Below are 14,539 nucleotides of genomic sequence, written 5' to 3'. Positions count from 1 at the left end.
CCCTTTGCAATGGCCCCTTCCTGGCAGGAGGTGAAAGCTCCATCTCTGCAGCACTTGCCCAGTTTGGAGCTTCCCCAGGCTGGGGTTTGGGTGCCACAGTGCCTGCCCTTGTGGGAGCTTTGGGTCTGTGTCCCCCAGTGCTGAGGGGATGCTCCCTGAGCTCCCCTGATGCCCCAGCCCGGTGCTGGCAGTGCCATGAGCCTGGTGGTGCCAGGATTCCTGTCCTGGCACAGCCCCTGCAGAGCCCCTGCCCTGTGCCCTGTGCCCTGTGCCCTGTGCCCTGTGCCCTGTGCCAGCACCTGCAGTGTCCCTGGAGTGCCCCCCCAAGTCTGGGACGAGCTTCTCCCCATGAAGCAGCTCTGTCTGGAGCCAGGGCTGGGGATGGCGCAGGGGGGGCTGCAGGACCCTGCATTGCTGGGCACGGCGGGGCTGCAGGACCCTGCATTGCTGGGAACAGAGGGGCTGCAGGACCCTGCATTGCTGGGCACGGCGGGGCTGCAGGACCCTGCATTGCTGGGCACGGCGGGGCTGCAGGACCCTGCATTGCTGGGAACAGAGGGGCTGCAGGACGCTGCATTGCTGGGAACAGAGGGGCTGCAGGACCCTGCATTGCTGGGCACGGCGGGGCTGCAGGACGCTGCTGCTGCTGCTGCTGCTGCTGCTGTTCCTGGGCACAGAGGGGCTCCATCCCTGCTCCCCTGCCTGGTGCAGCCCCCGGCCCTGCTGCCCTGCCCGGCTGGCTCCCAGGCGCCACGCCAGCTCCCAGGGCAGGGGCACAGCCCTGGTGCTGTGGCCTGGCTGGTGACAGCCCTGCTGCAGCCAGCACAGCCCTCAGTGCTGAGCAGGGCTCACCTCCATGCTGCCCACTGGCATTCCGAGCAGAAAGGTGATTTTGGTTGTTCTGAGCACTGGCTGCTCCTGGTGTCAGGGCAGATGTGAAGGAGCAGTGGGTGCTGGGGTGGAACACCTGCACAGTAATTACGGAGGATGTAATTACCTCCCTCACGCGGCACGGGGTGATGTGCACGGGAAGGAGGAGAGATTCCCTTTGGTACCAGGTGATACCAGAAAATGATTTTAATCTGCCTTACAACTATATAATTAAGAGAGCTTATATATAGAAATATCTATCTATTTACCCATCTATCTATCTCCCCACAAGTGTATTTATTTCTGGCTGGGCGCAGGGTGGGCAGCACAGGCCTGGGCTGGCCCTGCTCATTGCCACAGGAGACAAACCCAGAGCTTGGCCGAAGCCTTTCCAGAGGAGAGACCCCCTCCAGGGACAGCCCCCACCCCCAAATGCTGAGCTGGGCCAGCAGCTGGAACCACGTGGGGCTGGGGAGGCAGGGAGGGGGGACCCTGCAGGTGACAGTGACAGGTGAGGGGGGACCCTGCAGGTGACAGTGACAGGTGAGGGGGGACCCTGCAGGTGACAGTGGGCTTGCCAGGGTGGGGCTGAACTCTTGCTATGCCCCAAACCCGAGCACGGGAGGTGCTCCCTCGGGCAGGAGGGGTGGGAGGGCAAGGCTGGGCTGCAGAGCATCCTCCAGCCACCCCTCTGTGCTGTGCCAGGGCCAGAGCAAACCTGTGCAAGGAGAGGGGCTGGGGCTGGGCTTGGGGGCTCAGGACACCCCCTGCTCACCCCTGGGTTTGGGGGGCACAGGCCAGCACAGGACCCCCCTGTACACCCCGGTTCTCCCCCTGCTCACCCCAGTTCTCCCCCAGGGCTGCCCTGCCCCTGTCCCGTGCCCTGGAGGGAGAGCTCTGTAAATACAGCAGGTTAAAAACTGGCGCGGAATCAGCGAGTCTGTACTTAATGCAGATGTTTCCCATGTTTTGTAGTATTGTTTTATTGATAAATAAAAATCAACCAAAGACAAAACCGGAGTTTGGCGTGGTCTGGGTGGGCACTTATTGAGAATGGCCTGACACAGGGGCTGCGGGCTTCCAGCCTGTCCCTGCCATCGCTGCCACACTGGGGATCCTCCTCCCAAACCGAGACAATGGAAATGGAAATGGAAATAATGGAAGCGGAAATGGAAATGGAAATAATGGAAACGGAAATGGAGATGGAAATGGAAATGGAAATAATGGAAATGGAAATGGAAGGGATGGAAATCTGCCCTGAGCTCCATGGGAAGAGGAGCCCCAAGCTTGTCACCATCCCAGGTGTGCCCTGCACTGCCCCAGCTCTGAGGTGACACTGAATCACCCAGCAGGGCTGGGATGGCACAAACATCACGAATGGCACCAAAATAATCCCCAAACGCTCAGGATTTTTAAAGCACAGCAAGAAAAGCAAAACTTGCAGCAATTAAACTGCATCTTAATGAGCTGCCTCCCAAAGAAAAGCTTGAGAAAAATGGGTTCATCAGAGACTCGTTAACAAAAATCACTAAAACCATTAATACTATAAAAATCCTCTCCCCGGCATAAATTTTGCATCTTTCCAGATGTGTTTTTATTATTATGCCCAGTTTATGGGAGGAGAAAACAAGGCACAGCTCTTGGGTTTTTTGTCCCAGGGATGCCAGCAGGCAGCAGCCAGGAGGTACCAAAACCTCCTGTTACCAAATCCCTGGGCAGCTGTGCCCATGCCACACCAGGCTGCCACATCCAAACCCTTTAGCAAACTTTATTTGGTTTTTACCAGAGCAAAAGATTCCTGGTTTGGGGACTTAGTGCTGCCTGAAGGGGGAGTGATGTCCGTGACCCTGTGAGTGGCCATTTGCCCTTGAAATGGGGCTGTGAGTGCTGTACCCAGGCATCCCCAAAGGAGCAATAATTAGCACTGACTCCATGATTCCAAGGCTGATCAATCACTTTATTGTACTGTACTTAATGAGAAACCCATCACCCTTGCAGACAGTCCCACACAGGTGGACCCAATTGGTCCTTGGATCCAAACACCATCACCAGTGGCCAGTCAAGAAATCACCCTTGGGTAAACAAATCTCCCTAACACATTCCACATGCTCACAACAACGGGGGCAGCAAGTGAAGATAAGAATTGTTTCTCATCCTTTTCCCAGGACAGGGCCTGGGAAAGCTGTGCCTGCTGCCACACAGAGCAGAGAGAATTTGGGCAGACTCTGCTTGGAGAGCAGAAGGAATTTGGGCAGGCTGTGCTCGGGATTTAACCCCTGAGCTGCCTGGGAAGGGTTTGCAGCAGCTCCTGGGCAGTGCCAGGGCTGTGCCAGGGCAGTGCCAGGGCAGGGCTGCCCATGGCTGGGGGCACCATCTGTGCCCTTGGCCCCCAGCAGGAGCCCCCAGCTCCCTCTCCAGTCACCCCCAGGCACCCACCCCGAGCTCCATCCTGCTCTGGCCCAGCTGGACACCTGGAGGCCAAAGTGTGAGTTCTGCTTTCTCTCTGGGCTTGCCTCTGCTGTTGAAGTTGTTATTAAGCTGCCCCAATTATTTTTGAAATCCAATAAAGGCAGCTAATATGTGCAATTTTAACATAATGTGTTGGGAATGGTAGTTCAGTGCTATTACCAGTGCTAAAACCAATGGCTCTGCTCATGGAGCTGGGAGCTTTTATTTTCATCATTAGGCCAAGAGAACAAGTGTGTATCTATATCTATCTATCTGTATCTATCTATATGCATCATTATTAATATGAAGTAGAATAACATAAAATTTAATATCATAAAATATTGGTAATTATTAATTAGAGCCATTACTCCTGGCCCCTCCCCTGCTGACCATGAGCCCTCTCTGCCTCACTGTGAGCCCTGGCAGCAGCCCTGGGGCTTTGCTGGGGTTGCTCTTTGTGTTTCTGCCATCACTGTGCCCAAGCACAATGACAAATTTGCTTTTTAACTTTCAGTTGGATAGATCCATCAGCTCTGGAGACCCTCCTGTCCCTGCAGAACCTGCACCTCCAGAGTCCCTGGGGGTTGAAATTTTATAAAGGACAAATTCTATCTGGATGGGGAGCCCAGCTTCAATAAGCAAAGCAGGATTCTCTCCTTTGGGGGTTTCCTCACCTGTATTTCATCCCTCCATCCCCAGAGGGGTGCTCTGGCCCCTGGGCAGCTCCCTGCTGTCCCTGCAGCCCCAGCTCAGCCCAGGGCATGGCGCAGCCAAACCTGGGGTCCCCCAGCCCTGCGCTGTGCCAGCAGTGAGGGTGCTCCCTGCAGGGCTGCCTGAGGCGAGCACAGACCTTATTCTGCTTTTTACAACGCCCTAGCATGGTGTTTCAGCTCTTTCTAAGAGGACAAATCCGGTGAGCTCTCTCCTCCAGGAAGGGCAGGTTTCCATCCTGCAGCTGTATTTCAGCACCGCCATGAGTGATCATCTCCTCCAGGTTAAACCCAAAGATGTCCCAAAGCATGGATTTAAATCATAGCCAAAAACTCCCCGAACTCCTTAAACTTAATGACAATCTTCATTTTCATTTGCCACATATTCCTCTCCCCTAATAGCCATGTGCTAAATCTTCATGAGATTTTTTATAGTTTCACTGAAGGAATATTTGCATAATTATTAGCACATAATCTGCTTTAATGGCCCTGCTGATTTTACTGTTACAGATAAATGCATGTGCTGTCAAATTTGAGCAGATGCAGGCCTGGGCAGTGCTGGGGAGAGCTGGGGAGCAGTGCCCAGGGCTGGGCTGGCTCCTGGGGACAATTGCCCTGCTGTGGGACAGCACAATGCCCTGGGGCAGCCAGGGGGACACAGGGACTGCTGTGCCTCGGTGTGCCCCAGAACCATCAAAGCCAGGCTGCTCTGGGGGGGGATGGACCCCGAATCCCCCCAGTGCCACCCCTGCCATGGCAGGGACACCAAATCCCCCCAGTGCCACCCCTGCCATGGCAGGGACCCCAAATCCCCCAGTGCCACCCCTGCCATGGCAGGGACACCTCCCACCATCCCAGGCTGCTCCAGCCTGGCCTTGGGCACTGCCAGGGATGCAGGGGCAGCCAGAGCTGCTCTGGGCACCTGTGCCAGGGCCTGTGATGGTGTTCACAGGGGTTCTTGGATTGGGGAAAAGACAAGGATCTGACTCCATGTTTCAGATGGCCGATTTATTATTTTATGATATATATTACATTAAAACTATACTAAAAGAATAGAAGAAAAGGTTTCATCACAAGGCTAGCTAAGAATAGAATAGGAAAGAATGAATAACAAAGGTTTGTGGCTTGGACAGAGAGTCCGAGCCAGCTGACTGTGATTGGCCATTAGTTAGAAACAACCACATGAGACCAATCCCAGATGCACCTGTTGCATCCCACAGCAGCAGATAACCATTGTTTGCATTTTGTTCCTGAGGCCTCCCAGCTTCTCAGGAGGAAAAATCCTAAGGAAAGGATTTTCCATAAAAGTTGTCTGTGACAAGGGCCCTGCACCCTGCCAGGCAGGCTCAGCCCCAAATCCTCCCCCAGCCCCGCTCAGGGCTGGGCTCAGGCTCAGCCCCAAATCCTGCTCAGCCCCCAGGCTGGGGGCTCTGGGTCCCCATTTGGAGCCTTCCCTGCGCTGACGTGGGAAGGGATAAATAAAAAGGAGCTGCCGAGGCAGGAGGAGTGAGGTGTGGGGAGGGTGTGATGACAGCAGCTATATAAGGAGGCAGCACAGAATTCTTGAGGGAAAGCATCGAGCTCCTGCTATTTTCCAACCGGATCATACCCTCGCTACGAAATGTCATTTCTGGAATTTTTTTAGACTGTTCTAATAGATGCTGATAAATGTTCCTCTCCTCAGGGCTTGTCAGGAGCAGACGTGATTGATGCTATCTTCAGAAGGAGACAAAAACGTTCTGTGTGGGATCTGCCACCGTGGCAGGTCTCAAAAACAATGGGCTGAACCGAGCAGTGCAGAGCACTTCCCAAGTATTTAAAATTCCTACAACAGCAATTCGGTTCTGAATCCTACCTCCTTCAGAAAGCCGCAGGAAAGACCTTTTCTAAATCTGGGAAAATAATAAGGAAAGAAAAGCATCTCAAAATCTGTAGGCAACAGCACAGCCTGAGTTCGGTCTAGGGCAAGCTGCACTTTCTGCACCGTTTTTGAAAGTGCCAATATTCAATTGATATTTTTTAATAAAATATTAACATGTTTTAATGGAGAGATTCTGCAGGGCTGAGCCTGGAGGCTGGGAATGGCTCTGCTCTCCCAGATCCCAGCTCAAGCCCAAAATTAAGCTCTTAATGCCTTAATAAGTCAGAGTTGAGTGTACAATGACCTGTTCTTTAAGTGATATATTAAATTAACTTTCCTTATGTATTTTCAGATGGAAGTTAAATATTTTCACATAGTTCTAGACCGCAAAAGACTATCAAAAGGGATTAGATGATATTTTTTTCTCTATTAAATGAGAAATCTGGCACCATGTGTGCAGGACAGCCCACCCCACACCCACTCCCTCTTCTCTTCTCTTCTCTTCTCTTCTCTTCTCTTCTCTTCTCTTCTCTTCTCTTCTCTTCTCTTCTCTTCTCTTCTCTTCTCTTCTCTTCTCTTCTCTTCTCTTCTCTTCTCTTCTCTTCTGCATTCCCACAGAACCCCAGCAGTTTCCCCTCCCTGCTGGGCACTTGCCTTGGCACAGGCATGAGGAGCCTCCTCCTGGTGTTTGTCACATCCCTGTGCTGCCCTGGGCATTTCAGCTTTCCAAGGGCAGGGTCACAGATTTGTTCTCCCATAAAAGCTGACAAAAACCCTTAATTGTTCCCCTGTTATCCAGGCAACAGCAGGAGACATCCCCAAAATGAGGATTTAAAGATCACACAGGAATCTGAGGCTTTGTTTGGCCTCATCTGCAGGGGCCAGTTTCTGTAGTCACTGGTTGTTAACTCTGCCATGCAGGACACAGGGAATGGCTCCCACTGCCAGGGATGGGTGGGATATTGGGAATTGGGAATTGTTCCCTGGCACAGGTGCCCAGAGCAGCTCTGGGTGCCCCTGGCAGTGCCCAAGGCCGGGCTGGACACGGGCTGGGAGCACCAGGGACAGTGGAGGTGTCCCTGCCATGGCAGGGGTGGCACTGATGGTGACACTTTGAGGTCCTTCCCACCCAAACCATGCTGGGATTCTGAGATTTTGGCATCAAGCTGTGCAGCAGGCTTCCTTCACTGGCACTGGGGCATTTCCTCAGGACTTCCAGCAGAATTTATGGTGTGGAAGAGAAAATTCCCCCTGCAGAAGAGAGCCTGAGCTGCAGCTGAAAGCCTCGGCTCTGAGGCTCTGCCTGCCTGTGAGAGCAGCCTGGAGCAGGATCCTGAGTGGAGCTCTGGGGCTCAGGAGTGTCCCTGGCACTGCCCTGCACCGAGGGGTGAGGAACATCAGCCCTTCTGTCTCTGTGACAGACCCATGATCAGTGTCCTCCTTTGTAAGGGATGCAGCTGGAGAGATGAGGAGATAACTTCTGGATAAATAGATTTATTGGTGCAATTTGGTTTTACATGGCCAGCATGGAGTGTTTATAAAATATTTATGGAGTTTTCCTTTGCAGTGATGGAGCAAGAACCAGTTTAACAATGTGTGGGGCTTCATTAGTGCTGCTCCACAGGCAGGTTTGCTCTGTCTCCTCTTGTCACTTCATTAGGCTGGCCCTCGTGATAGATTGGCCCAAATCACTAATTAATAATTACCTCTTCTGTATAAAATCAGATGCCTTTGGTTGGCACTAGTGGCCGTGAATTTAAGATGATGCATAAACCTGTGTGCGTTTCTCTGCTCCGTGTTTAAGTCATCCTGCTATTCATCCAAAACCTCATCAGAACAGATAATAAAGCACTTCATGAACAGATGTGCCACTTATTCATCCAGTTCTATCATGATAATGACGAGAATTTAATCTGGAGTGTCTCTAAGATGATCTGAAAGGCAGATTGGTGTGAATAGCGCGGCTGCAGGGATGGGGCTCATCAATCCTGAGCGCAGCCCGGCCCTGGCAGCGCCCACGGGGCAGAGCCAGCTCCCCCTGGCCCTGACAGCCCCCCAGCACAGCCCCCCCTGCACACGGAGCTGCTCTGAGTGCTCTGCCTTTAGAGGAGGATAAAGGGTGATTGCTGGCACAGCTGTGAGCAACATCTGACGCTGCACAACGCTGAAAGCACATGGAGCAGAGCTTGGAGAGTCCAGATCCATCCAGGGTGGGGGGGTAGCATGCACAGCTGAACATTTAGCCAAAACACGGAAAAATGCAGAGACAAGTAGAAATTTATGAGGCCAACTTGCTCTGAAGAGCCATTTACCCCTCGTTATCCAGATATACATTTATTTATGTGTCTCCTCATACAGGCTCCATTGATCCCTGTCAATGGAGAACATCAGGAATGTGGTACAGGAGGGAGCCACGCTGCAGGTGAATATTGGAAACTGGCTCTGCACAGCTCTGTAAATTCTGTTAGCAGCCAACAAGATCATTCAATCCCCAAAGTGCCTCTGAAGAACAAAAAGCCTCTCCCACTCCCCCAGCGCTGGGGAGGAGGCCTGGATTGGCAGCTGCTGTCCTGTCAGTGCCTCAGCAGGAAAAGCACAAACCCTGAGGGCAGGCACTGCAGAAACCAGCGGCAGCCTGCGTGAGGGGGATGGACAGGGCACCCCCTGCTCCCATGGGGTGGCACTGATGCCAGGCTGCCCCGTCCCTCTGTGCCAGAGCAGGGACACAGCCCTGAGCGTCCCCAGCCAACAGAGCCAGCTATTCCCTCTCAGGAATGACCCAGAGGGGAGCCAGCCTCATAACAGTAAATCTCTCCTTTAACAGCCTGCCAGCAGAGCAGTCCTGCTCTTCACACAGAAACACTGCCAGCCTCCCTCAGCATCTGCCACAGCAGCAGCAGCAGCAGCAAAGGCACCAGTGTGGGTTAGAGATGGGCGAGCAGAGGGGTTTGGGGTCAGGGGGGAGCTGGGGCTCTCTGGGGCCAGGGCTTGGCCAGCAGAGCCAGGGGAAGGCTCTGGCTCCTTCCCTGGGGGCTGCAGGAGCTGGGACCTGCCAGGGCACTGCTCCTTCTCTCTGCTGCTCCCTTGCCCAGCTCTGGCCAGACCCCAGGCCGTGCCTTTGCTTCAGTTTCCCCATTGCTTTTGATGGAAGTGGGGTCTGCTGTCCCCCCCGAGCCCTTGTGCAGCCCCCAAGGCAGAGGCAGAGCTGGGCCCTGTGCTGGACGCCCGCAGCCCTGGGCAGGTCCCCGGGCCAGGACAGGAGCTGGATCCCTGCCCTGCCTCCCTCAGTGCCAGCCTGAGGTGCTGGGGGTCCCCTGTGGTCCCAGGGGGCTCGGGGGCTGCAGAGCCAGCAGAGAATGCCCGGGTGGGAGCAGCTGAGCTGCCCCAGGCAGCAGCTCTGCCTTGGCTGGGCTCTGAACAGCCACCAGCAGGGCTCAGTTTCCTTGGTGATCGCTGTCACATCTGAAACACACAACTGAAATGGAAATAGGAACGTATCACAACTAATTATATGCGTTCATGTTAATTACACACCTTCTCTCGCAGCCTTCCACGGAGTCACTGTAGTGCTGGGTCTCTGCTTCTCAAGGACTGCCACGAACGGGTCAAAAGGATGAGCATTTAATCTCCCAGCGGCACAGCAGACATTTTAATACTGAAGATTGTTTTATTCTTAGGGTACCTTCCATACAGGACATGCATCTTCCCAAGGACAAATAATTACTGCAACAGCCTGGAGCAATTTGTCAGGAGAATGACCCTGAGAGCAGTTAAAGTTCATGAGGTACAACATGAGTCACCATTAGCAAATAACAGAACTATTCCTCTCAATGACAAGGGGTGAGAATTCAATAGCAGAGGGAGGTGAAATATTAGGACCCCGAGTAAATCAGGGATGAGAAGATGAGGGATTACGGTCGGTGCTCATTTGGGAAGCAAACGTGAGACGATGTGTTTGCAGTGTTTGAGAGAAAATCTGGTATCTTTGGTAACACAGCGAGAAAGGAAGAGCCTCCAAATAGTTCTCGTTTCTCTCTGTAGTCATGGAACTCAAAAAGGCAATGAATAATGAATGAGTAATGCCAGGAAGCATCTGAGGACTCGCATCCCACCTGCTGCTGGCTCAGGGGCAGCAGAGCCCACGGACAGCAGGACAGGGGGACAGCAGGACAGGCAGGACAGGAGGACAGCAAAACCCACGGACAGCAGGACATGGGAGAGTAGGACGGGGGGACAGCAGGACAGGCAGGACAGAAGGACAGCAAGACACAGGGACAGCAGGACATGGGAGAGTAGGACAGGGGGACAGCAGGACAGGCAGGACAGAAGGACAGCAAGACACAGGGACAGCAGGACATGGGAGAGCCCAGTGATGCAGAGGGGGAGCTGCAGGAGGGGATGGCAGTGCCCAGGATGCCAGGGCTGTGCCCAAGATGCCAGGGGCTGTTCCCAGAGTGCCAGGGCTGTGCCCAGATGCCAGGGGCAGTGCCTAGGGTGCCAGGGCTGTGCCCAGGGTGCCAGGGCTGTGCCAGGGTGCCAGGGCTGTGCCCAGGTGCCAGGGCCGTGCCCGAGATGCCAGGGGCTGTGCCCAGGTGCCAGGGCTGTGCCCAGGTGCAGGGCTGTGCTCCCCCCTCAGCAGCTCGGTGGTGCCCAGGGGTTCCCCAGCCCTGCTGTGCCCTGGGGCTCTGGGGCAGGGCAGGGGCTGTCTGTGGCACAGTCTCCCCTTGCCCTCCTGCCCGTGCCCAGTGCTCAGCCCTGTGCCAGGAGAGCCCCAGCCTGGCAGGAGCCCCTGGCTGTGCCCTGGGGCAGGCAGAGCCCAGGGCTGCCCTGCAGAGCTGCACCAGCTCTGATGGATGGCACACAATGGGAAATATTACAGCAGAGTGTATTTCATCCAGACAGGGAACTTTAAGCAGGACACAACAGACATTTTTCTTACAATATTAACAATTTACCATCTGAACTTTATCTTCTCCTTGGATAATAACCACCAGCCACGGGGTAAAGGAACAATTGATTTAAGATCTCAATCAAAGGAAAGCATTCCTCTTATCTGGATAGCCAAGCAAGGAGCAGCACTCAGCTGGGGCTGGGCTGCATTTGTCAGTCCATTAAAAGCACAGGCTCTCGATCTATACAAGGGCTGTAAGACATTTGTGGAAATGACTCTTGCAAAAATCTTTAGTGGTTAAGTGCCTGCCATCTAAACCTTCCCTTGATTTCCACAAGGCTTACTCAAAAAGACAAGGAAAAAATATATTCCCTGTATACTCAGACCTTCTTCCCTTTCTCCGCATGCTTTTCCTTGCTGACTAAGTTACTCCATGATTTAATTGCTGCTCTGATGGCTGGGGCAGGGCTGGATGGAGCTGGGGCTGCCCTGGGATCCCCCCAGCAAAGAACGTTCTGGAATGTTCTGGGATGTGTGATCTGGGCTGCTGCAGCACCAGCAGGACGAGGATGGGGTGAAAGAAGAGCAAACCATGCACAGAGCCCCTGCTCCCCTCAGCACAATCCCAGGAGGAGCCAGTGCCTCTCCAAAGAGGGGCCAAAGCCAGGCTGGGCCCAGCACAGCGACACAGACACCCCAAAAGTCACAGAGGGGCCCAAAGCCAGGCTGGGCCCAGCACAGCGACACAGACACCCCAAAAGTGACAGAGGGGCCCAAAGCCAGGCTGGGCCCAGCACAGCGACACAGACACCCCAAAAGTGACAGAGGGGCCCAAAGCCAGGCTGGGCCCAGCACAGCGACACAGACACCCCAAAAGTGACAGAGGGGCCCAAAGCCAGGCTGGGCCCAGCACAGCGACACAGACACCCCAAAAGTGACAGAGGGGCCCAAAGCCAGGCTGGGCCCAGCACAGCGACACAGACACCCCAAAAGTCACAGAGGGGCCCAAAGCCAGGCTGGGCCCAGCACAGCGACACAGACACCCCAAAAGTGACAGAGGGGCCCAAAGCCAGGCTGGGCCCAGCACAGCGACACAGACACCCCAAAAGTGACAGAGGGGCCCAAAGCCAGGCTGGGCCCAGCGCAGCGACACAGACACCCCAAAAGTCACAGAGGGGCCCAAAGCCAGGCTGGGCCCAGCACAGCGACACAGACACCCCAAAAGTCACAGAGGGGCCCAAAGCCAGGCTGGGCCCAGCACAGCGACACAGACACCCCAAAAGTCACAGAGGGGCCCAAAGCCAGGCTGGGCCCAGCACAGCGACACAGACACCCCAAAAGTGACAGAGGGCCCAAAATCCAGGCTGGGCCCAGTGACACAGACACCCCAACCGCCAAAGAGGGCCCAAAATCCAGGCTGGCCCTGAGCACAGTGACACAGACGCCCCAACAGCCACAGAGGGGCCCTGAGCACAGTGATACAGACATTCCAAAAGTCACAGAGAGCCCAAAGCCAGGCTGGGCCCAGCCCAGTGACACAGACACCCCAAAGGGCTTGGGGGGACCCCCCTGCTGCCCACCTCCGGAATTCTCCATAGCTCAGAACAATAAAAAATATTGAATCAACATGGATTGGAAATCTTTTTACTCCAGCAAGGATGATTTCCCTCTGGCTCTCAATATCCTGCATCCATGTAATGCTTCCTAACATACAAAGAACTGAAAGAAAAGTCACATAAAAAATACCTGAGCTCTATGAAGTTAAAATTCCCAATGAATTGTGCATTATCAATCAGGCCAAACAATTAACTGAATAATTAAATCCAAAATTATCCCAGAACCAAAGGGACCTTGGTCCAATGTAGGAGAGTCAAAACAGGGTTTAGTGCCAGTTCAGCTCAATCCTGCCCTCGTTCCCTTGCTCTCCCTTCCCTTGGCTTTCCATGGAGAGCTGTCCCTTTGCCCCAAGGGCTCCTTTCCTGGGCAGTGCCAGCCATAAACACTGATGGCACAGCTCAGCAGCCCAAAATACAAGGGGAAGGAACAGAGAATGGCCACAAAACATTTACTGTCTGTCGTGGTTTGACCGGAAATGGGACATCTGGGATATTTTGTTTTGCTGTGATTACCAATGGGTAATTGGAATTTAAGATGGGCACTTAGTTTGACCAGTGGGACATTTGGATCCGCCTCTTGAGACTACGAACTCAAGGGGTTAAAAGCAGGGCTCTTGGCCTTCGGAGCCCTCTTGGGATTTCCGGCGTGAAGAAGTCTCTCCCCCGGCCCAGTTTCTGGCTGGGCTGGGGGAGGGGAGAGCCATGTGGGCCATCTACGGTAGGCCCGGGTTCGGAGGAAGGGTGGCAGACCCTTGAGCGACCAGTTTATTCCCCCCCCCCCCCCCAGAGAATGCAGCCCGTGCTCGAACTGTATATCTTGAAACTTGATATCATGTGCCGGCAGGCAGCACGGCTGGGAGGAGAAAGGGGGGGGCAGCGGGCAGTCCGGCCGCCTGGGAGACCTTTTAACCCTTTGGGGAATGAAGGCTTCGCAGAACATTGCCTTTCCTGGGAAAGGGACAGGAGTGGAAGATGAAGGAAGAAAATTAGGCCAGTAAGGAGGGTCTGGCAAAGGGAGAAGAGAGATGTTGAAGGAATGGAGGAAGATGGAGTGGCAGTTTTTGCTGGACTCTTTTTTGTTGTATTTCCATGGACTGTTTCCTGGTGAGGCAGAGGCTGTATTGCAGGGGGAAGCGGAGGCTCGGCGTCAAGAGAGTTTGGTTTTGAGACCCCTCGGCCCCAGGGGGTATAGAAGACATGGGGGGGACAGAGGTCCCAGGATTGTGACTGTACTCTGCTTGGAACGAGACGAGGCATTCTTAAAAGGCCCTGAAGGCAGGCCCCTGCCCCATCCCATGCCAGGTGGTGAGAGCACCTCGGCATGGAAAGGAGATGTCACGAGGTAGCAAGATACCGGGCGGATTGCTGATTGTGACAAGAAGTCCGTGGCACAAGGAAGGACTCCGTCTATCCCTTATGAGCTGAAGATTTGATTTTTTTTTTTTTTCCAAAGGGTGGTGCCAGACCGAGTGTGGATAATTTTTTGGGAAATGTAAATGTGTTTGGGAATTTGGTGGGAGGAGGATAAGGAAGTGTTTCTGTGTAGTTTTCATTCTCCTTGTTTTTTTCCCTGTGTGTGTGTAGGTTAGTAATTGTGTGTGTAGTTTAGTAATTGTGTGTGTAGTTTAGTTAATAAACTTTTCTTTATGTTTAAGTTGGAGCCTGCTTTGCTTATTTCCTGGCCACATCTCACAGCAGATATCAGGTAAAAGGTATATTTATGGGGGCCTTGGCTTTGCCAGGCCTAAACCATAACACTGTCAAATAAGCTCCGAGTGCTTTTATAACTGTTACTCACGTCGTGAGATACTGCTGAGGCTTGGTGATAAACACTCCCAGCCATAAAAACCTTATGGATTTGCTTTCTAAGTCACCTCCAAGTATTCCAGTGCTGGAAACTTTTTGCTAAGGTCATTGCAGTGAGCTGTGGGAGCTCCTGCACTTCCCGAGCACATCCAGGGCTCTCGTGGGACATTGGACTCCTTGATCTTAGAGGGCTTCTCCAACCCTAGGGAGCTCAGGATGTGAGCAGGGTCACACCAAGAGCCGTGCCAAGGTCACCAGGACAGGGTGCAAACGTTCCCTGACTGCAGAGGAAACCCAAACCTGCTGGGCCCAGTTGCTGAGTGCCAGCCTGGCATGG

The sequence above is a fragment of the Melozone crissalis genome, unplaced genomic scaffold (genome assembly GCF_028551555.1).
Source record: "Melozone crissalis strain CALT ecotype California unplaced genomic scaffold, PUWL_Pcris_2 ptg000061l_1, whole genome shotgun sequence".
Classification (NCBI taxonomy): Eukaryota; Metazoa; Chordata; class Aves; order Passeriformes; family Passerellidae; genus Melozone; species Melozone crissalis.
This window is presented reverse-complemented; position numbering follows the sequence as displayed.